Source organism: Jaculus jaculus, chromosome 8 (genome assembly GCF_020740685.1).
Source record: "Jaculus jaculus isolate mJacJac1 chromosome 8, mJacJac1.mat.Y.cur, whole genome shotgun sequence".
In the NCBI taxonomy this organism is placed as follows: Eukaryota; Metazoa; Chordata; class Mammalia; order Rodentia; family Dipodidae; genus Jaculus; species Jaculus jaculus.
The window spans coordinates 30,142,317-30,167,503 of NC_059109.1; the positions used below are offsets into that span (position 1 = coordinate 30,142,317).

The window sequence follows — 25,187 nt, forward strand, 5'->3', positions numbered from 1 at the left end:
TGTGTGCACATGCCATGGCACATGTGTGGAGGTCAGAGGAATATCTCTGGCTTGGTCTGGCATTTGCCCCCTCCCCCCTCCTCATTTGAAGCAAGATCTTTTTTGTTCTCTGCTCATACATACATTCAAACTACCACAGTACCTGACACAAGTCTAAAATGCTTAAAATCAATAACTGTGTTTTCTTCTACCCCTGTGACATATACCAAGTATGCCTCATCATTGTATGACTTGCTTTATAGAGCCACCAATGATTTACTTTCATAGGATCATATTTCAATTGGTTAACATTATTTTTGTAATGTAGAACTTATAATTTAACCAACTGCTTTGGATTTAGTAGAAAATAGTTTTAGATTACAAAAAAAAAATGCCCATTTTATTTACACTTGATTTTGTACAACATAAATGCCCACTAGCTTTCATGATTTCTTTCTTTCTTTTTTTTTTTCAAAGTAAGGTCTTGTTGTAGCCCAGACTGACCTGGAAGTCACTCTGTAGTCCCAGGCTAGCCTCAAACCACAGTGATCCTCCTACCTCCCTCCACTTCCCAAGTGCTGGGATTAGAGTTGTGTACCATGACACCCAACATTGCTAATTTTTTTTTTTTTTTAACATGAAGGCCTTTACTTACAGTTCAAAATTTAAACATGATCTTGCTGAGACTGTGATACTCCCAGGATCCCTTTATCAGCTGTGGAGAAAGCAGGCAGATGCAAACACAGTCCAACTGGTCAAGAATGCCATCCAAAGCAAAGGAGACCCAATACAGTTTTGGTCTGAATTATGTCTCCACACTGTGAGATCACCACAGGTAGCTTGGGCTTGTTGTTGGGGCCTGTGGCGACATTCTCAACCTTTCTCATCACTAGAAGTCCATCCATGATTTTTCCAAACAGTACATGCTTCCCATCTAGCTAGTCACACTTGGAGCAGGCGAAAAAGAACTGACAGGCATTTGTACTGGGCCCATTATTTGCCATGGAAAGTGCCTGGAGCTGAGTGTCTAAGTTTAAATTTTTCATCTGGAAATGGTCCCTGGTAAATACTGGTGACTCCAGTACCATCTCCGTTAACAAAATCTCCACCTTGAATCATGAAGTATTTTATGACCCCGTGGAAGGCACTCCCTTTGTATCCTATTGGAACACCATATTTTCTGAATTCTCTAGCACAAAACTGCTTAAAGTTCTTGGCCCTCTTGGTCACAATATCTGCAAACAGCTAGATCTTCATGCGGCCAACTTCCTGGTCACCAGTGCTGACATCAAAGAACACCACCGGGTTGACAGGGCTTGAATTTGCCACCGCCTGGCTCTGTACCAGAAGTGGAAACCATTGCTGGTTTCAAAGAATGACTTTATATTACTGATTCTTACAGTGCTTTGTGTTATAAAATCTTCACCTCAGTTTAATATTAGGTCAAGATTCTTTTATGCAGTAGTTGGGATGAAACTGAACAAAGGAGAACTAAAATGACTAGGACAGAAGGGGGGGGGTTGGTACATTAAATGGGGACATTGAAGAAGATGGAAGCTGCAGAGAAAGATACAGGGCCCAAGGATGTCAGTCCTTAATCAACCTAATGATGATAAATTCAGTGAAAATAAGGTGATCTAACACAGATACTAAGATTAAAAGGTAAGTAGGGTAAGTGTAAGAAATTCCTTCAAGGTTTTAAACTTAAAAGCATGAAAGGTGTGATGCTAAGGGAAAGACACTCTGTGGTCTATTTTTATTTTATTTTGCTTTTTCTCAGGACAAAAGAGAGAGGGAAGAAGTTTATGGTTAATGAAAAGGAGCTCGAGGTTATTTTTCTTCCTTTATAGTGATGGTTATTTGTGCCCTGACATTCTGTGTGTACCGCTGTAAGCATTTTGAGAACAGAACTGGTTCCCATTTGGCTTCTTAGCACTGTGTCATTCACATAATGGGCACTACACAAGATATTTGTTGAATTCTGTTGTTTCTCCCAATGGGCATGTTTCTTCCAAGATTGCTGTGAGTAATTCTGCAATCACAGCAGCAATGTTATTTCATTTTCTTGTTTTTTTGTTTTTTTTTTTTGCTACCTTGGTCTATAAAAAATAAATAGGAAGAGAACAAAAAGAAAATGAAAGAAAACTGTGGAAACATGTCAGCATTTTGTTTTCTTTTAGTACATCTGGTGAAGATGTACAGAGAAGCCAGGAAGATCATTAAGGGAATGAAGGTAATGAGAGACAAACAAGAACTCTGTCCTGAAGCACTCCAATGTTGAGATAGAAGAAAGAACAGTCAAAAGTACTTTGAAAATGAACAGCCAATGTTACAGGAAGAAAAGAAGCCCTGGGTGATTTCAATGTGAAATGTTCTGCATGGCTGCATATGTTTGTGATTAAACCTCATACTTAATCCCCATCTGGTGGAGCCTCCTGGAGGTGGAGCCTTGCCAGAGGAGGTGTGTCACTGGAGGCCTGTGGGCCTTGGGATGTCTTAGTCTATCCCCACTTGCCAGTGTCAGCTCATTCATTCACTGTCTCTACTTCCTCCATCAAGTTGTAGAGATGTGACAACCCTGTGCCTGATTTTGCCATGCTTTCCCTGCTAGGATCCATGGAGTCCCAGTGTATATTTCCAACTGGGAGCCCATGTCGTCAGTGAAAGCCATGGGATCAGAAGCTGACCATTGCTAGGGAAAAAAGAAAAAAAGACTTCTGGGTGGAAATGTAGAAGTTAAATTGGATTTGTCCTCAGTACTCAGCATTGTGTTACTTTACCTACTAAACTCCTGATCATGTAGGGACTGTTTAGATGTATTTGGCAGCCAAATACAATACAGTGGCAATTTTACAGCACAAATTAAGTATTCTCTGTTGGACAATAGGTAGGAAAATGATGAGGTAAGCAGAAGTCAAGTGAACTGAATAATTGTAAAAAGTGGTGAAAAGGATGGTTGTTAAAACAGTGTAAGCACAATATATTTGATATACTGCAGGAAGTATGTAGGAGGCAAAACAAGAGAGAATATTCAAACCAGGGTTAAGAGAAAATGATAAACACAAGTCACCTGGGATTGTGAATGTCCATCACCAACCTCTGATCATCTTCTCTCAGAGACAGAACTGCATGCACAGCATGCTGCTCCATGCAGCCTCTATTTGGAAATCTAACATGCAAACCTGTTTGACCTCAGTCTCCACTGGAAAATCTGTTTCAGCAGGCAGTGAGAACCAAGGAGATAATCCACCCTTCACACATCAGCCAGGACCCAGGTGAAACCACAGAGGAATTGGTGAGCAAGAGACTAGATCCGGGGTGATAGAGGCAGACACTGAGGATACTCAGAACACACCAAAGCAGAAATCCAGAACATTCTGAAAGCACAGCACTAAAGTGGACTTAAAACACACCCACCAGTGCTCAGAGAATTTTACAGAAGAGAGGGCAGAAAGACTGTTATGCAGAAGAGGGGATGGAAAGATTGTAAGGGCCATAAAGTGGAAGAGGCACTGCCACTGGCCCCAACCCCTGGCATACACACTAAAATGACTGACTGCTGCTCTCACATCTCGTAACTCACAACCTCTGGGGGAACACCAGCCTTCCCAGAGAGGAGGGTCCTCAGTGGAATGTGAGCAGAGAGGAGGGAAATGATGGTATCCACATATGATATGTACATACAAAAGTTCTATGTAATAAAAAAATTAAAGAAAATAAATGTGGATAAAGAATCCTTTAAGTAGCAAAAACAATGCCTTTAGAAAATAAAAGCAACTAAACATTCTTACTACAATAAATTCCTTTGTAGCCAATATTCTACTACCTGTGTAAATTACAAAGCTAGTTAAAATTACAAACTGTGTTATCATCTTCAGTCTGGATAAATCAGAGGCCAAAGACTAATTTGTTAATACAAACTTTGTATCTGAAAAATCCACCCTAGGTCTATAAGACAAAGAGAATGTGTTTATAAAGTGTTTGAAAACCCCATCCTGGTTCTACAAAACACAGTGATGTGTTGGGAAAGGGGTCAGAGCAAAGTACATAAACATCAAGATAATAAATAGTAAGGGAATGCACTGGCAGCTACAAATTCTTGTTAAATTAGTGTCATCACATTGTGTTTATAAAGTAGTGCACATTGAAGTGACATTCATTCATTATCTCTATTATCTAGCTATCTATCATCTAGCTATCTTTCATCTTTTTACCCATTCGTCTGCACTCATATATCCACATACATACACACACTCACCCTTACACCATAGCTTTTTCACTTGTAAGCAGCACTGCACTTTGGAGATGCTTTCAATAATCCTGTGATAATCTGTTCTTAGTATAAAATGTATAGTAGGAACAACAAGAAGAAAAGTTGTTTAGTTTCACTCTTCTGAGATTATCTTTATTATGTTAAGAAGACAAATAAAACTGTGTCTTTGGATTTTAAAATAAGAATTGTTAGTGCTTTGTAACATCTACATGGCTTGCAATAAATACTATGTCAATAGTTGTGGGTCACAGTGAATGATTGCTTATAAGAAAATGTACTCTATTAGGAGAGGGAATTTTATAGGGAAGGTAAATAGGGAAGGTAAATGTTCAGAAATGGATCTGAAGAAAAAAAATCACAAAATTTAGTAAGATAAAAGAATACTCAACACCTACCAAAGTAGAGATCCAGAGGCTCCTAGGAGCTCATCACTGAAGCAGACTTGAAACTCACCCAACACTGCTCAAGGAATTTTGCAGAAGGGGTGGAAAGACTGTGAGAGCCACATGTTGAGACATCATGCCCAGAGGCATTCCCTCCCCTCCCCCCCCAGAATAACTGACTACTGCTCCCACAAAGCATAAACAACAACCCCATGGGGAATACCTGCAACCCCAATGAGAAACATCTCTAATGGAATGGGGGCAGGAACATGGTAAAAGAGGGTACCAACACATGATGTATCCATATGAAATATCTTGTATGTAATGATAATTAACATAAAGAAAAAAAGAGCAGGAATTTAAAGATATGCTAATATTCAGCCAGAATGTTGTAATTAGGAATAAGACATGTTTACATTTAACTCTGCCCTCTTAAATCATTTTGGGTTCTTCATTTTGATTCTTCATTTATATCATATTTTTTTAAGGAATTTGGATAAAGGACAGAAGCATTCCTGAACATGTCCTACTTAAATAAATTTAAATGCATTAAGTACATTACTATCCTGCCTCACAGTGACATCTAGCTTCTTGAAAGCTCAAGTCAGTGTTGACAAAATTTGAAGAGGAGAGTGGACTAGAAAAATAATATTCTTTGGGCACTTCTGAGGGAGAAAATGAGTGTGGTTTTCTTTCCTTGGCTTTTAGTGGTGTGTTTTTGATAGTTGGTTTGTGGTATGTTTGTCTGTGGTAGGTTTGTGTGCTTTTGTGATATTTTCTTCTTGACTGTTTATTTTTGGATGTGTGTGGTACCTTTATGCTCTAAAATTTTAGGGGTTTAATTTGTCTTCCTGATTGGTTGTTTTACCTAACTATTTGCAGCTCTGTAAAATAACTGTTAACCCACTGTGTTTTAATTTGCACTTCACCAAAGTATAATTCCACAACTGTCCATCAATCTTATAGGCCTAGCAAAACTTTTCTCTATATTCTCTCATTGAAAATATTACAAAATATTCTGACTACCTCTTATCATTCCTTATTTCACTAGATCTTTCCTTTACTCTATGAACCACCCCTTATCCAACCAGTAGCCTAGCATGGCACTGAAAAGTAACAGGAGCACAAAGAATACTATCAAGGGTTTCTATATATAGGCAAAAAGAAGATTGAACTGTGACTACACCTTAAAGAGTTAAAGGAAACAGTTTGAATAAGGTGGTCTTTATAAGGCAGCACAGATAATGCAACAAACCACAGGAACTGAAGACCAAAGGAGATGGTAAACCTGAAAGACACATCCATTCCAACAAGTGACCAAAGCACCACAAAGAAACACAAAGACTATGAGAAAATCCACACGGACCCATTCCAACTTCTTGAATCCCCTATAATGGAAGAAAAATTTACTGAGATAGGGGAAATGCCAGAAAGAATTAAGAAATCCTGCTTTTTTAAGAAAATATTTTTATTTATTTATGAGAGAGAGAGAGAGAGGAGAGGGAGAGAATGGGTGTTCTAGGGCCTCAGGCAGCTGCAAATGAGCTCCCAGACACATGTTCCACATTGTGCAGCTGGCTCACATGGGTCCTGGGGAATCAAACCTGGGACTTTTGGCTTTGCAAGCAAGTACCTTAATTGCTAAGCCATTCCTCCAGCCCCGTAATCCTGCTTTTATAAAGGATGGATGACCATTTAGAGTTGAATAAGCAGATGAATGAATTAAGGAAATCTATTCACGATTTTGACAAGACAGTCTCCAAAGTGGAAGGATCTGTTAACAAATTGAAGCAGAAAGTCTGAAACATGGAGGATAAATTCAATAGAGAAATTTAAACAATGAAAGAGAACAAAATAGGAACTTTGGAATATCTCCAATAAAAATTACAGCAGAGAACATTAACAACAAATAAGTTCATGCAGAAGCATGACATTCAGGATTGATGGATGAAACTGACACAATACGAATATTCATATATAAAGAAAGCACAATCTAGGAATATGTCAAGACAAAACTTTAGAATCCTCAGGGTCAAAGAAGGAACTATTACTAAGCCAAAAGGAATAGGCAGATTATTTAATTCATTTATAGCAGAAAATGTTCTAAACCTGGAGAAAGAAATCAACATGCAAACACAAGAGGCATTTTGAACCCAAACACACATGACCAGAGAACCTCTCCATAATCCATCATAGTCAATAAGTTAAAAATACAAAGTAAGGAAACAACATAATGAAGTATAAGGGGAAAACACCAATATACATGCAAAAAAAAAAAGACTATAAGAATAACTTCAGATCATTTATTAGCAATTCCAAAAGCTAGAGAATCATGGAAAATATACTTCATGTCCAGTAAGTAAATAACTTCCAATCACATGTGCTACATACAGAAAAATGATCTTTCAAAATTGACTGAGCAACAGGGAACTATGTTTTGTCTAAAAATCATCACTCCCATAGTAACCTTCCCTTAGTAGGTCAACTTAGATGAACCTCCAGACAACGAATTCACAGAAGACAGGAGCAAACTCTTCCAGAGAGTACAAAAGGATACAAAACAAAGAGCTGAATAAAATATATGCTTTTCTCCTGATTCCCCAGCTCCCACCTCCCCTGATGCTGGTGTGTGGCTGCAAGGACCTTGTGCTTGAGTGCCATAATGAATTCTTCCATGAATTCAGGAACATTGACATAACTTCTTGCATCATATGGGACCATAATGCTTCTAAGCTAGAAATTAACAAGAGAAGCAACCAAAATAGCACCAGCTCCTGGAGACTGAATGACTATTAAACAATGATGCAAAAATGATGCAAAAATCCTGAACAAAATTCTTGCCAACCAAATTCAACAATATATCGATAGCATTATCCACCTTGATGAAGCAGGGTCCATGCCAGGGACCCAGAGATGGTTCAACATATTTAAATTGATTAACATAAGACAACACATAAATAAACTTAAACATAAGAACCACATGATCATTGCATCACCAATAGATGTAGAGGTCTTTGACAAAATATGGCATCACTTCATGATTAAAATGCCTCAGAGATTAGACATTCAGCCTATATCTCAATATAATAACAAAGCACATAAAGCCCAAATTATGGGTAAAACTCAAGGAGTTACCATTAAAATTGGTAACAAGACAAGGGTGTCCACTCTCTCACCACTGCTCTTCAGGATAGTACTAGAAATCCTATCCCAAGCAATAAGGCAGGAGAAAGGTATAAAAAGGATACATGTTAGAAAAGAAGAAGTCAAATTAGCCCTATTTGCAGATGGCATGATCCTATGCATAATTGACCAGAAAGACTCTACCATAAAACTTTCCAACAACAGGTGGATAATAGCAGCAGGAAAGTGAGCCAAACTCCAGCAAAGAGGAGTGGGCTATAACACCTTTAAGCCCATCTCCAACAGCACACCTCCTCCAGTAAGGCTCCAGTTTCAACTTGCCATCAGCTGGGGATCAATCATTCAGAACACTTGAGTTTATGGGTAACACCTAATTGAAACCATCACAATATGGATCATAATTCAGGGTCTGAAAATACAATCTAATAAAGAGATCGAAATACTGAAGAACACCCAAACTGAAATGAAGTTGGAAATGAAAACTTCAGTAAGTCCAATAAAACTTAGCCCCAAAGTTCCTCTAACAACCCCCCTTTCTTCATAAAGCAGGGGCCACCCAAGACCTTTCATTTAGGTTGAGTCCTACGTGCAGGTTTAATCTCAGCAGAGGCTGAACTGAGACCACTTCACCCACTTCACCTTCAAGCAGTACCAAGTACCTGCAAAACAGAACCTCTAGCACCACAAAGCAGAGCAAAGAAAAGTGACACAAAGAGATATCACAGATAGTTCCAAGTACTCTCACTCTGCACAAGTGTGTCAGTAAGACCTGGCCAATATACTATATCCAGATAGGCAAATCTCAATGTATCCTGAAAATCCAAGCCAATATGTCTTCCCCAAGAAATACCAAGGCAATGGCAGAGGACACTCATGACTGGAGTCTGGAAGAAAATCTTGACAAAGAGCTCAAAATAATGATTATAAACATAATGATTACTTAAAAAGGGAACTCAAAGAAGATACTGACTCGTGAATGAAATCCTGAATAAGGTCAAATATGGCACAAATAAACATCCAGATGGAAAATGAAATTCTAAACAGAATATGAAAATGCAACCCAATAAAGAGATATGAGTCATACAGAAAATCAAAATATAGCAAGCCAAACAAAAAGGTTCATGAAGACCCTGATCTATACAATAGGTCAAATGGAACAGAACATGAGAGAAATGTGTGAGACCTTGAAAAGATCACATGTCTGAGTTTTGGGCATGCAAGAAAAGACAACTTCAGACCATTGCCATAGGGAAAAAAATACTTTATTTATGTGTGTTAAAGAAAGAGAGAGAGAAGAGAGAGCGAGAGAGAGAAAGAGAAAATGGCCATAATAGGGCTTCACAACTACAAATGAACTCCATATACATGTGCCACTTTGTGCGTCTGGATTTACAGGGCTACTGGGGAATTGAACCTAGGTGGTCATGCTTGGAAAGCAAGTGTCTTAACCTTTAGCCATCTACCCAGCCCATACAAAATAATTTAAATAAAATTATAGCAAACCATTCCAAATTAAGAGATGCCAGTCCCAGTATATGAAGTATGTAGACCACCAAATAGATTAAACCAAAAACAAAAAGCCCCACATCATATTATTGTCAAAACACTATATACTCTGTGTCTGTCTGTCTCTCTCAAATAAAAATACATAAAAATATTTTTTAAATGCATGGTTTATTAGGGTTACTTCCAGAGCCAGGTGAGGGGTTGCTTACAGCAGCGTGAATGACTCAAAGGCAGCTGCATCACTAGAAAGCCTGCCCAGTATGGGTGAGCACTCACAGAAGCTGTATCTCTGGAGCTCACTGCACAACCGTCAGGTAGCTCAGCTGATCAGACACACTCAAGCACATGACGTGACTCTCAGGCAGCTCAGTCAGAAAGTCCCATCTCCAAGCAGTTGTTTTCCCTTCAGATGGGTCTTGTAACTTTTTCCCAGACTTGCTGATTTCCTGACATGCTGAAACTTCCTTCCTACGGGTCCCCAGTTGGGAATGTTTCCATTAGGAAAAAGTTGCTACACAACAATTATATAGTACTTTATTGAATGAACCATTTATATTAATGAAAATAAAAACACAACCTACCAGTTCTAAGTTCTAAGAGGAAAGCTTATACCTATAAGTGCTCACTTCAAAAATTCAGAGATCTCAAACATAAGGGTGCAACTTAAAACCTATAAAAATAATAAAAAGCCATTCCCAAGGTCAGTAGATTGCAAGAAATAAGCAATACAGAAATTAATAAAATAGAGCAAGAAGAGTACACAGAACCAAACCAACAAACTTGGTTCTTTGAAGATGTTAACATAATTAACAGCTCTCTAGCCAAACTAATAAAACAAAAAGACACAAATAAATAAAATTACAGAAGGATAAGCTGAAAAACCCAGATAAAACTGATAAATTTTTAAATGAATAAGACCTATCTACTACATTAATGACAGAAGATATAAATAACTTTAACACATCCATAACAAGTAATGTTATTGAAACAGTGATTAAAATTTTCTCCACAGACCGAGGCATGGGGCCAGATGGATTCAGTGCTAAATTCTATAAAACTTTTATGCATTGGGAAGAGGAGATGGTCCAGATAAGCGTGCTTGCTATGCAAGCATTAGAGCTTGTGTAGTTCTGATTTATCTTGAAAATGATTCTCCAGCACCCATGCAACAGCTGATGGCGGCCTTGCACATCTATAAACCTTTCCCTATGGTGGGTGGAGAATCACTGGAACATGCTGTTCAACCAGTCACACTGAAAACAACAATTCTGTGTTCAAGGAAAGAGATCTTACTTTAAGGAAATAAACATCTCTGTAAAAGTACACACAGGGTATGGTGGTCTAATTTAGCTGTCCCCCATAAACTTAGGTGTTGCCTCCTGGAGGTAGTATATTGTTGGGGGCAGGCTTATTGGTATTATATACACTTTCCCCTTTCCAGTGTTTGCCACACTCTCCTGTTGTTGTCCACCTTATGTTGGCCAGGGGGCAATGTCCACCTTGTGCACATGCTATTGTTTTCCCCTGCTATCATGGAGCTTACCCTTGAGTTTGTAAGGCAAAATAAACCTTTTCATCCCACAAGCTGATGTTGGTTGGGTGATTTCTTTTAGGAATGTGAACCTGACTGGAACAGTAATGTTGGTAGCCAGAAGTGGTGTCGTTGATGCTAGAAACCTGACTGTGTGGCATTTGGCCTTTTGGAACTGCTTTGCAAGAAGGATATGGAAGGATTTGAAAACTTGGCCTAAGAGATGTCTTGTACTGCTGTAAGTACAGCTTGTTGGACTATTCTGGTCAGAGTTAAAAGACCTGAATGCAGTAAGTACTATAGACTATAAATAAGGACTATATAGGTTTGGCTTATGAGGATGAGAAAGACCTTTGCCTAGATGGGGCCAGAAGCAGTTTGTGTGAGAAGCTTGCTGTTATGCCCTGAGAACTTGTGCAGGGTTGCATTGAGTAGAAATGGACTGGAGTGAGCAGAGGAATATGGCACAAAAAAATGATATCTTTGGGCCCAAACTGCTGCCTGTTCACCTGTACTTGTTTGAAATATTAACAGCCATTGAGATTGGGCCATCTTATCTGCACTGGGACAGCAGAAAGAATATAGAGTCTTTTGAAGGGGCCTGAATGCTCAAGGAGTGTCCTGTTCTCCAAAATCCTCTTTATTCCCCCCTGGATTAACAAAGTGGCAGCCTACCTGGTATTATGGAGTGTAAGAAATGCAGAAAAGAGAGGGTCATTGAATTTGAGACATGGTCTTGTGTTTTGGAAATGGTCATGGGCAGCAGGTTTGCTGGATGCCTGCATGGAGATCTGATGGAGCTGTGAGGATAGACTGTGGGTTGTAATGAAGACCCAATAGAGATGCTGGGACCATGTAACAGCTGCTAAAGAGAGCTGCTAGCCCCAGATGAAATTTTCCAGGGCTGTGAGTAGCCTAGCTAGAGGGTGAATTTGAACTTCAGAGAATTGTCACTGGCTAGAGTTGTTGGATTTGGAATATTTCTTTGAATATTTTTTGCTATACTCAATGCCATTTTTTTTTGCAGTGTGAATGTTTATTCTGTGATATCATGGTTTTCATGGAAGATTTTTTGGTATTATGGCTCAGTTAATAGAGCTCAGACTATGGGACTGTCTGAAAATTATTGCACTGATAAAAAATATATGGGAACTTGAGATGGAGAGATGGCTTAGCCATTAAGTCATTTTCCTGTAAATTCAAAGTACCCAGGTTCAACTCCCTAGGACCCATGCAAGCCAGATGCTCAATAGGGTACATGTGTCTGGAGTTTTTTTTGCATTGGCTGGAGGCCCTGAGCACCCATTCTCTATTCTCTATCTGTCTCCCTCTCTCTCTCCTTTCTCTCTCAAATAAACCATATATATAATTTATTATTGGGAATTTCAAAGTTGGACTGAATGCATTGTATTTTATATCATGTATTATTATCAGTTCACGGGGGCCAGGAGTGGAATGTGGTGTTTTTATTCAGGTGTTCCCCATAAACTTAGGTGTTCTGAATGCTAGTTTCTCAGCTGATAGAGATTTGGGAATTAATGCCTCTTAGAAGCAGTGTATTGTTGGGGGAAGGCTTATGGGTAGTATAGCCACTTTCCTCTTGCCAGTGTTTGTCACACTCTCCTGTTGCTGTTGTCCATCTCCTTTTGCCCAAGAGGTGATATCTACCTTCTGCTCATTCTATCATTTTCCCTGCCATCATGGAGATTTCTCTCTAGTCTGTAAACCAAAATAAGCCTTTTTTTTTTCCCTCACAAGCTGTTCTTGGTCAGGTGTATTTTGCCAGCAATGTGAACCTGACTGCAATATAAGGTGTGTGCATCTGCATATATGTGTATATAACAAACACATGCTAAACAAATCTTTTCAGGACAATCTAAGACCAACTCTTATCAAACTGCTCCGGTAAAGGAAGGCACATTATAAAGCTAATTTTTTGAAGCCAGTATTTATCCTGATACACAAACTGGACAAAGGCATAACAGCAACAGTAAAAGAAAACTACAGGCCAATTTCCTTGATGAACATACATGTAAAAATTCTCAATGAGATACTTACAATCTAAATTCAAAAACACATTAAGAGGGTTATACATCATGACCAAGTTTTTTTGTTCATCACAGGGATGCCAGATTGGTTTAGCATATGTAAGCCAGTAAATGTTATTTACCATGTAAATAAACTTGATAACAGAAATCACATGATCATCTCAATATTTGAATAAGTTGAACATGCCTTCATGATGAGAATCCTAGAGAAACTAGGAATAGATGGAACATACTTCAAAATAATAAAGGCTGCATATGATAAACCAACAGCCAGTATTATACTAAATAAGGAAAAGCTGGAGGCATTTCCACTAAAATCTAGAACATGACAAGAGTGCCCAGTATCTCCAGTATTGTTCAAAATCATATGTAGAGCAGTAAGGCAATGCAGAAAAATATAAATTGAACAAAATTAGAAAGGAATTCATGAAATCAATTCTTTGCCTAAGAGATACTCCATACTGTACCAAAAAAAAAAAAAACAAAAAAACTCTGCTTTGGGCTTGAGAGATGGCTTAGCAGTTAGCACTTGCCTGTGAAGCCTGAGGACCACAGTTCGATGCTCAATTCCCCAGGACCCACGTTAGCCAGATGCACAAGGGAGCACATGAGTCTGGAGTTCGTTTGCAGTGGCTAGAGGCCCTGGTGTGCCCATTCTCTTTCTCTATCTGCCTCTTTCTCTCTATATCTGTCGCCCTCAAATAAATAAATGAAAATAAACAAAAAAAAATTAAAAACAAACTCCTAGCTTTTTTGTAAATTTATTTTATTAGTTTTCTTTTCAGTAAATACAGGCAGTTTGGTACCATTGTTTAGGCTCATCTGTGATCTACCCCCTCCCTTTGGACCCTCCTTGTTTATGAAAATGGGTCGTGCATTGTGGAGTTAGCCCCCAGTTATTGGTATGATAAATGTCTCTGCATATCATGACCCAACATGTGACTCTGACATTCTTTTTGCCCCCTCTTCTGCAAAATTTCCCTGAGCCATGTTGGGTTCATTTTGGTCTGCTTCAGTGCTGAAGTGTTGGGGGCCTCTGAGGTTCTGGCTCTCTGATTTGGTAGGAGTTGATTTTTCTCTGTGTTGGTCTCCTTCCCCTTTGTGCTGGTATCCGATTCACAGGAAAACATCACCCTTGCTTGTTTCGCCAGTTGTCCTTAGTTTCAATTGGGCCCCTTTTGAGGTATGTTGGGGCAGCTCTCTTCTTAGGATCTGCATCTATCTGGAAAAGAGAAGCAGATTCTCCAATGAAGAGTAAGTTAGCACCCAGAAAATTGAGATAACACTTACTTTTGATAGAGAGTTTAATAAGTGTAGGCCCTTTTGTACCCCATGATTGATGATAGCTTGATATTGTAGAGTGGGCTTGTGTTTGGGTATGGTTCTGACTTGTTTCCCAGCTCCAGCTATGGGTCTAGTACCACTGAGTGGATCAGTTAGCCAAATCAAGAGCAATTGGTTCCTCACCATGGCTGTGTACCACTATTGCACTTGTGTGGGCATCACATCTGGTTATTTGTTGCTAATTAGGTTAAACAATGCATTGCTTGGACAGATCTTGGTCATTTCCCCCAGTCGCCTATGTAGCACCTTCTGGCACTAGACACGCTGACTGTCTGGGGACTGACTCTCTCCTGGCTTCCAGCCATGTCATTCCATTTTATGTGTCAGCTGCGTATGGAGTCTTCAGCAATAGGGTCTTACCACCGACCTTTGGTGGGTCATCAAGTACTCTGACAGAAGTCTGTCATTGTTTTGGGAAACCTTGTAGGTTTCTCTGATCAAAAGCTCATTGTGGATGGTAGGCCCAAGCTGGAAGTGGGGGTTACAGGTCAGTGTCCACTAAGAAATTGAGGAAGAACATAACTAATATACAAAAGTTAGAGAGGAGAGAGATACAGGGGAGAGGGGGAGAGGGAGGGAGGGAAGATGTAGGAGATTTAGGTCAGTCTTGATCCTACCCTCTCCAGTGTCTTGTGGTTCAGGTGTTTCCTGTAAGGGACTAGTGAAGGTTCAGCCATTTGGTCTGTCTTTTAGGAAGTAGAATTTTATGGTACCATTGCCGTTTGGGTCCAGATTACTGTTTTCCACCCTTCGATGCCCTCCCAGCCCTCCCATCCATCTTATTGTCTAGTCCATGAGGTGCTTGCTGGGTATGTAAGGTATCTTGGGTAGATTCAGGTTAGGTGTTGTAGATGAGTGAGACTATGTGTCGATTTTTTTTTTCTGTGATTGGGTAAGTTCACTGAGAATGATCTGTTCCAGGTTCAACCATTTTTCCTCAAATTTCTTTTTTTTTTTTTTTAGCTTTTTTTTTTTAATTATTTATTTATTTGAGAGTGACAGACACAGAGAGAAAGACAGATAGAGGGAGAGAGAGAGAATGGGCGCGCCAGGGCTTCCAGCCTCTGCAAACGAACTCCAGATGCATGCGCCCCCTTGTGCATCTGGCTAACGTGGGACCTGGGGAACCGAGCCTCGAACTGGGGTCCTTAGGCTTCACAGGCAAGCGCTTAACCGCTAAGCCATCTCTCCAGCCCTCCTCAAATTTCTTTATGTCATTTTTTCTTACTGCTGTATAGAATTCCATTGTGTAGATATACCACATCTTTGTTATCCATTCTTCTAATGATGGACATCTGGGTTGATTCTAGCTTTTAGCTATTACGAATTGAGCCGCTACAAACATGGTTGAGCAAATCTCTCTGGCTTTTGGTTTGAAGGTTTTAGGGTAGATACCCAGTAATGGTATAATTGGGTCTGTTGGTATTTCTATAGTCAGCTTTTTCAGGAGTCTCCATATAGCTTTAATAAGCACCCTCAGCAACATTAAAGGATACAACATTAGCATAGTGATTTTTAGTAGCTTCCATTTATTCCAACAAGGAAGTTCACTATAGCTCCCCCCCGCCCAAATAGAGAACATGGGAATAAACCTCAACAAAGGTGTGAAAAGCTGCTACAAAGAAAATTTTAAGATACTAAAATTTTTAAAAAATAAAGAAAATAGCAGATGACAGGCTGCCCTTCCATGCCCTTGGGCTGGCAGAATTAATATTTTAAAAATGGTTATATTATCAAAACTAGTACATGGATTCAAAGCAATTACCATCAATGTTTCAATGCAATTCTACTTAGAACTAGAAAAAAAAAAAACCCAACAATTCATATGGAATCACACATGACCATGTATAACTAAGTAATCTGAAGCAGATAGAATTCTGTTGGAGATACCACAATTCCTGACCTAAAGTTAAATTACCAAGCCATCCTGACAAAGACAGCATGGTACTAACATAAACACATAAACACAGACATATAGATCAATGAAATAGAATAGAGCACTCAGAAACACATACCAGATAGTTATGGCCAACTAATTTTCTACAAAGTCATTAAAAATGTACTGGAAGAAAGAAAGTCAACTCAACAAACGATGCTAATTAAGGTAGATATACACCAGCAAAAGGATGGAACTAGATATGTATTTCTCAATCTGCCCAAAAATAAATGCAAAGAAGATCAAAGATCTTAATTTAAATTTGGAACTACTAAGAACACTAAAACAACAACAACAAAGAAGAACTTTCACAATAACATAGGAAATGGCCCTTATTTTTCTACTTCCACATACCAGAAATTTGAAATAGTTTAGGTAAGAATGCATGGAATGAACAGGTTTAAGTATTCCCTATTGCTGAAGACGCCATAGGTTGTAGTGGCAGGATATTGAAATGCTGGAACTGAGATGGAAGCCAGCTCCCTGATGACTGGTTCTTATAGTGCTGGAAATGCTACACAAGCTGCTGGTGGATAAAGTTCACCAAGAGCATCAACCAGCCAGGTAACATGGAGAAATATGGGCACAAAGGCTATAGGGATAATCAGCTGCTCACTGACTGGGTTTGAGGCCTGCTCAGTGGGAGACAATTTACAACTGGTACCAAGTTGGAAGAACCCGATATCCTGGAATGTCAGGGACCCTAGAGGGAAGCTTCCACTGGTCTTTGGATAAAATGAGAGATCATGCCCATCAAAATTCTTCTAAATGTCTATATTTATCTCCTTTAGTCAACGTTGCTCTGACGCTTGACTTTTCTTTTTACAGATAGTAGTGAATACTAGGGACACCTAGAATTCCAGCATGATAAGGAAACAAATTCAACTCCCAACCATGATAAAACTTATCTATTATATCTGCCAAGGCTCAGGAGACATTATAGAGGAAGTGGTGGATTAAATATGAGTTTTATTCTCAGAAAAGCCTGAGGGCTGGAGAGATGGCTTAGCGGTTAAGCGCTTGCCTGTGAAGCCTAAGGACCCTGGTTCGAGGCTCGGTTCCCCAGGTCCCATGTTAGCCAGATGCACAAGGGGGCGCACGCATCTGGAGTTCGTTTGCAGAGGCTGGAAGCCCTGGCGCACCCATTCCCTCTCTCTCCCTCTATCTGTCTTTCTCTCTGTCTCTCTATCGCTCTCAAATAAATAAATTTTAAAAAAAAGCTTTAAAAAGAAAAGCCTGAGAACTTCCACCAGGGATATGGTGGTAGACACTGAAGAGGCTCAGGAAATGTTGTGGAATAGGCAAAAGAAAGAATATAAGATCCACACAGTGGGAAGGTGTAATCTGACTGCTGCCTTCATGACTCCACAGTGAAGTCTGATAACCCCAACCAAAGAGGGCCCTTAGTGGAATGGGAATGGGGAAGATGGAACATGAATGTGTAGCCTGATGGGAAAATGACCAACTTATATTATGTTCATAAGTTCTCAATAATAATAATGTCTAAGACTTAATTTTTAGTATAATGTCTAAGAATACAATTAGGTAATAATTCCACAATGCCGCTGGGTACCTGTAAGGATATAGATCCCACAGGAATAGTCTCACAAAAGGAGTGAACTTAAGGAAGGAATTTTCAAACTCTAAGTAGGTCTAGGAGAGAAAGAGAAAGAGAGACAGAGAGCATTTAGAATGGGAGACGCAGATGCATATTGGGACTGTTTAGGCTCTATGTGATTTAAGTTATAAATCCCTTTAAGCCTGTTAAATTTTTGGTTTGAATAAGTTGCTGTATATCTTAGAGAAAATTTGGAAATTAAATAGCCTCATTTTCCTACAATGAAAAAGTACATATCCCATGAGGCACATGCGAAGGAAATCAGTGGTGACATCTCCTGAATTACTTTTATTACAGTTTTTCAATTATTTTCTGCATTCTTGTATTCATGACAGTGTGCTCAAATTACAATGAGGAAGACTAAGATTATCTAAAAGTCACTCTTCAAATGAGTAATCTAAGGAAGAGAAGACTAGCATGGAAATAAGGAAAGTTTTATTTTTTTTTTTTCCCTTAGCTGCAACGAACTAGCAGGGTATGGAAAGGAAAAGAGAAAAGTGATAATCAAAGGTTTAAAAATAGCATGTATTTTGAAGTTTAGTGAGTATATCTTATAAAGGAATGCGGGTTGCCTGCCTTTAAGTCATAAATAGGCATAGAGAGCAGACAATAAAATTGAACAAATGGGATTGGGACAAAATCACAGCATGCCTTGTAGACCAGACGTGGGGGTGTTTCCAAGATGACATGCAGAAGATGAATTGACTCTCAGTATGTAAAATAACTTCTTTCTATAATGTACTTGTAGTACTGATGCTGCACATTAAATACTATGTTTTGTGTTCCACCACATACCTTGGATTCTGTTTGAAAATTATGCTCCACTAACTTGATCCATTTGGTTGAAATTTGGTTTGTTAAAAGTATGCATTAATGTCTATCTTTCTAGTCATTTAAAAAATAATTTTTATTCATTTATTTGAGAGGTATGGAGAGATGTAGATATAAGGGGACTAGAAATTGGTGTGCCAGGGCATCCAGCCACTGTAAACAAACCCCAAATGCATATGTCACCTTATGCATCTGGTTCACATGTGTCCTGGGGAATCAAACCTGGGTCCTTTGGCTTTTCAGGAATGTGCCTTAACCTCTAAGCAATCTCTCAAGCCCAATATTTCTGGTCTTTGTCTTAATCAGATGGTATAGAAAACAAGAGTGAGAGACTTGTCATTGCTAGTCGGGTATGTTACCAGGGTGTCTTCCAATTTCCTGCCATTTTATTTGGGCAGTGTTGTGTAACTGATTCTGATAAATTGAAATAGTCTTTCCTGAAGAGAGTAAGGAGGCTCTGATTCAAGAAGTCAAGTTTCACCCAACTGTGGTGGTTCACCCCTTTAATCCCAGTACTTGGGGGGCTGAGGTAGGAGGATTGCTGTGAGTTCGAGGACAGCCTAAGACTACATAGTGTATTCCAGGTTAGCCTGGGCTAGAGTGAGACCTTGTGTCAAAAAAAAAAAAAGTTGAGTCTGGGGGACCTACCCAAAACACACAATAACTCCCAAAGTTGTGCTAATTAGAAAGCAAAACATTATTTGGGGGGTGGGGCAGAAAGGGTAAAGATCTCAAGACCTTGCTCTAAGCCTACATAAAGGGTAAAGGTAAAGGACAGCTTCAAAAGGGTCTTGCTGATTGAGCTGCCTGCAAGTAATGCAGTGTGCTTAAGACTCTCCAGTTAAGCTGTCTACAAGTGATGCAGGGTGCTTGAGACTCTCAGACCAGCTGTACTGTCTGAGGAGGTACAGTGATCTCCAGGGACAACAGCTTCTGAGAGTCATCACCAGTGCTCCAGTGGGATTCTCAGTGATGAGCCATTAAGTCAGCTCTTACTCCTATAAGTAACCCCTTACCCTGCACTGTAAATGACTCCTATAAATTCATTTTTTCACCCAAACTGGGTTTGGTATAATCATTCTGTGGTCTATCATCTGTGGCCTATTTGGGGAAAAGATGTTTGCACCTCCCCTAGTGAAAAGTTTCCCTTAACAGGCAGTTTCTTATAATAAGTCACTTTTCTATTCTTTGTAGGGATCATTTCACCAGGCCCTGCCCTGCATAACATTTTGATGGCCCCTAATTCTTACATTACATCAACTTAAGATGAGCAGGGAAGTATCTTTGTCATGGAACTAAATCTTGACAGAAATGTAGAATTATATAAATAATGATAAGCCTGCATATTTGACATCTTTTGAATTATTTATGTAGTATTTTATATTAGGTTGACATTCTCAGTTATATTGCATTTTAGATAATTAAGACTAAATTATTTTTCATTTTGGATCATGGAGGAAAGCCCTGAAATTTTCTGAGGAATAAGAAAGTACTGTGGAAGATAACAATGAACTTCAAGGTAAAGTGAACCCAGTATTAGAGAATTCGCTAGTATTTACTTCCTCAGAGTATTGTCCTCTTGATGTAGATAGCTATACAGGAAGGAGGATTATGTATTCATCCTGAGTAATTAGCAAACAAGCATGATCTCTCTATTCCCATCAGAAAAATCAGAAGCTGTTTGTTTTTGTGGATAAAACAGAAAAGAAAATCTAGAGCAAGTCTGTATATATGGACATTTGTGGTTCTTTTTCAGTGTGTTTTTGTGCATCTATGTGAACTATGTGTGGTTTGGTGTGTGATGGGATGTGCATGTGGTGTATTCGTGTGTGTACGCAGATGCTGTTGCTTGTGTGCATATGTGTGGAGGCCAGAGGGGAACACTGGTACCTTCTGCATCTCCTTTGCATGTTTCCTTGAGACTTAATCTAGAGCTAACGTTTTTGCTACTTTTCTTTTTCTTTTCCCTAGTCAGCAAACCCCAGTGATTTTTCTAAAGCATTGGGGTTAGTTTGGCCAGTTCCTTATGTCCGTGCTGGGAAATCAAACTCAGTGTCAGGCCCCTCTCGGGCCCTCATGCTTACACAGCAAGCAATCCTACCTGCTGACCCATCATCTTAGCCATAATATTTCTGTTTTCAATTGCTTATTTAGTGGAGAATAAATATTAATTGACATAAACAGTGACGAATGGGTTAGGGAATTATATTTCTATCATTTTAAACCATTGAAAACAATAAAATGAAAGACTGAATCAATTGTGGTCCATGAGTTTTTTACTTTGTTAGTTATTATGAAGTAGTCAAAGTTCCATGGCTGGGAAGGTCATACGTCCCAGGAAAGAAGCTACTGTTGTTTGGCTAAATAGATACATTGTGCTCAACAAATTACCCATTCAATATTGATGTTGATGCCCATATATTAATGCTTCTCTCACTTTTGGTTAGAGAAGCCTGTCCTTTCATATTGCAGTGACTACTGGGTAGATTCAAAACTCATCAGAGTGTTGGCAAAAATTAAGAATTGAATATTCAGCAGTAAGAGAAACATCTCTACTATTCCTTCCAAGGCTTGGATACCATTGTGGTACAAGTGTCAGAAAGAACTTCCAAAGATTCTCCAAAGATGGAGAATATTGTCTTTCAGGCACAAAATGACACTTCAATCCTTGACTTCACAGTAGCTGTTATTCCTTGAACAAGATCTATGTGATATTAGGCCCATCTGGTGATGTTTTCATGGACAATGGAAGAGAGCAAAAAAGGACACCAAAATAAAGGAGGGACTAGTTGGAAATAAAAGAGGAATCATTGGAGGAGTGATTAGGGAAGGGAACAAGAAGGATAGTGAGAGGGTGAGATGGTTTGATTGAGGTGTCCTCCATAAATTCATGTCTTCTAAATGCTTGTTCCCTGGTTTATAGAAGTTTGAGAATTTGATCCTTCTGTAGTAGGTGCATTGTTGGGGGCAGGCTTATGGGTGTTATAGCCACCTTTCCCTTACCAGTGTTTGACAGACTCTCCTGCTGCTATTGTTCACCTGATGTTGGGCAGGTGGTGCTGCCCATCCTCTGTTCCTGTCATGTTTTCCCCTCCCATCATGGAATTTCCCCTTGAACCTGTAATCCAAAATAAACTCTTTTATCCCACCATCTGCTTTTGGTCAGGTGCTCTCTCCAAGCAATGTGAAGCTGACTGTAATGGAGAGGAAGGATCAGAGTACAATATATGTACACACACACATGCATATATATGGACAGAGAGCGAGCGAGCCAATATATTTTAAGAAATGGAAATGGAAATAGGGAAAGAAATTAGTGAATTTCCATCTTGAGCCTTCAGTGTCTAGTCTGGATGTCAGATGGGGAGGAGTTTGAATCATAGTCTTTCATATGTAGTAAGACAGCAGCAGGTAACTGGTAATGAAGAAGCAACAGAGAAATGGGTAAAAACCATCCTTCATCTTGGTCTGATTTCTCCTAAACAGCCTGTTTTATATCCACAAATCAGTGGCTATGGAGCTTGGATGAGTCTGTTTCTACCTACTTCCTGCTGCTGAGCACTGACCGGTCACTGCTGTGACTGGATCAGGGGAACTTTGATAGAAAAGCCAAGAAGGTTTTTTTTTTTTTTTTTTTTTTTTTTTTAACCTGCAAGACTTGACATTCATCATTACTTCCTCCCTCATGTAGGATTCATAGGACCTGAGACATTCACCTGGTAACTTAGCTCTTATATATGGAAAAGGGAAATCCAATGATTTATGCATTGAAAGGATTGCAGGGAGATTAAATTATAACATTGTGTTTTCAGAATAGAAAAGGAACCCTGGAGACTAGGGTTCATTATGTTTCTATGTTCCTATTAAAAAGTTAGATTCTCTAGACTAGAAAATGGAAACCTTCAATCTGCAGGATAAATACTTTATTAGAACCAAAATTACTTCAGACCAAGAAAGAGGAACTTATACATTAGTTATGATGCTTTCACTACTAAAAATAAGGAGCAAAGATGGAATGAGCCAGGAAAGAAAGAACATTACAGAAAATTTAAGAATATTGGCATTTTTTTTTTGTTTGAAGGATATCCTTAGTAAGGCAAGAAATAATGAATATTACAAAATAAATAAGTATCACTGTCTTTGTGTTGAAAATAAAAAAAAATATGTAGTGTATCTATTTTAACTTAAGTATACTTTGGGAAAAAGCATACAGTTATTGCAATGCCAACATATTCTGGTCTGAGTATGCACACATGCATATATGCACACATGCATACATATGGGCCTATTTTTCCATTTCTTCTAAAAGATCCATGTAGACCTCTGTATTCAGAACAAAACTAGAAGTCTTATCTTGCAAAAATCCAGAAAATTAGCTTGTATAAATCTAAATGACTTTCATATTATAAGCAATTTACTACCAAATGATTAAATGGCTTCCCTAATGACATGATAGGTGATAAGAAGTACTTAAGTCCTAACTCTGTGACTGCACAAGCTTTGGGGACTGCATGGGTGCCAGCCTTCATCAGTGCTATGCATTCAAGGTTGGCAATTTTCTTATGTCTCTGTATTTTTTGTATTTTATATTCCTTTAATTTCTTCTCTCCTCTAGGGATTAACACATAAGGTTGCAGAAAATATTAATTAATATATTCAGGTTCAACTCTTTCCAATATTATGATTTTTCAAATGTATGCATATTTAATATAGCTACTTTAAAATTAAATTATTTGTTGCTAGTTGTTTTAAACAATATAAGGTATGTCTCAAAATTATTAGCACATATTTACAAGCAATAGAATAATACCCTAGTCCAATAACCATGCATAGTAGTTACCTTCTTGTTTCTGGAACAAAATACTAGACCAGAGAAGCTTTTAAGAGGAAAGGGTTTATTTCAGGCTAATAATTTCAAGGGAAAGCTTCATTATGGTAGGTAAAGCTTGCTTTCTTCACCACATATCTGCAGCAGAGAGAGCAGCAAGAACAATCTTGCTCTGAGTACACAATAAGGCTGGACTTATGTTCAGCAATAATGAAACATCTCTTTCAGCAAGGCTCTCCTGCTGAGGACTAAGTAGGAGGCTTAAACTCTAACACTTGAGGCTATGGGGGACATTTACATTCAAACTGCCACATTCCTCCATATTCCTCTAGATTAATGATGATCTTAATGCAAAATGCATTAGTCTAACCTTAAGAAGTCCCCATAGTATTTATCAAGCCCAACACCACTCAAAATTCAAGACTGTCTCTTAATTATGATCCCTGTAAGATAAAAACACAGATTATAAACTTGCAACACAGAGTCAGAGCAAAAATGTCCCTTACAAAAAGAAGGTCTAGGGCTGGAGAGATGGCTTAGCGGTTAAGCGCTTGCCTGTGAAGCTTAAGGACCCTGGTTCGAGGCTCGACTCCCCAGGACCCATGTTAGCCAGATGTACAAGGGGGCACATGCTTCTGGAGTTTGTTTGCAGTGGCTGGAGGCCCTGGCGTGCCCATTCTCTCTCCCTCTCTCTATCTGCCTCTTTCTGTCCCTCTCTGTGTCTCTCAAATAAATAAACAAAAATAACAAAAAAAATTTACTTTAAAAAAGAAGGTCTATCAAGGAAAAAGTGGACCAATGCAAGATCAAGACCCAGAAGGGCAAACGTCAAGCTCTGTGGCTCCATGTCTGACATCTAGGACTTTGGGATCCAAAAGGCTTTAGCAACTTTCTACTTCCCACTGCATTGCTTGCTTTACAATCAGCTCTACCCAGGCAGAGTGAGCAGCCTTCCTTGGTACCCAGCCCATAGTCGTGCATTTCCAGAAGCTTGGGGTCTCCATTCTACTGCAATTCTTGATTCATCTTCACAGCTCTCACAATGGTCCCTCATGGGGCCTCCATGTAGAGCTTTTAATCCTGCTTCACATTGCCACATCTTCCATCCAGATGGATTTCATGACCCTGTTTCCTGCATTTCTCATACATCCAAAACCAGTACCAAGTGGGTAACACAGCCAAATTTATCTATCCAGTGAGGAATAAAGCTTGATCTTAAGGAACAGGATTATTCTTAGGCATTCTTCCTTCAGGTCAAAAGAATTTGAATTCTTACTATCTTAAACTTTCAGCAGATTGTTTTACCCTCAGGGTATCTTTCCCATTTCCCCAGAGCAGAACAGTCGGCCCATCATTAGTGGTGGTAGTCTCCTTAACAATTGTAGTTTAAGTGGCCTAAAATCAGTTGCTTATATCCATTTCTGTGCCAAACTTTACAACCTTCATATGCTTCTGTTCCATACTTCATTCCACTAAGCTCACCTTTAGCTCATCTAAGTTCAGCTTTGCTCGCATTCTCAGGATATGGGCAGAACACAGCCAGCATAATAAACAATAGCCCAGTTCCAACAAAGTTCTTTCTTTTACCTCAAAAATATCATAAGCCAAGCTTTCACAGTCCACACTGCTGTCTGTTAGGCTTTTCAAACGCTCATTGAGCTCTGCTTCAGCACTGCAATGTTTCTCAAGTTTCACATACCAAATCAAACACTAAATAACCTGCTTCATAGCAGTAATGATGCCACTTCTTGGTACCATGTTTTTCT

General features: G+C 39.1%; 1 pseudogene; it reads right to left on the reverse strand.

The window, feature by feature from the left end:
• Nucleotides 1-734: 734 nt before the first annotated feature.
• Nucleotides 735-24,936, reverse strand: LOC101600021 (annotated as a pseudogene).
• Between the last annotated feature and the right edge of the window lie 251 nt (nucleotides 24,937-25,187).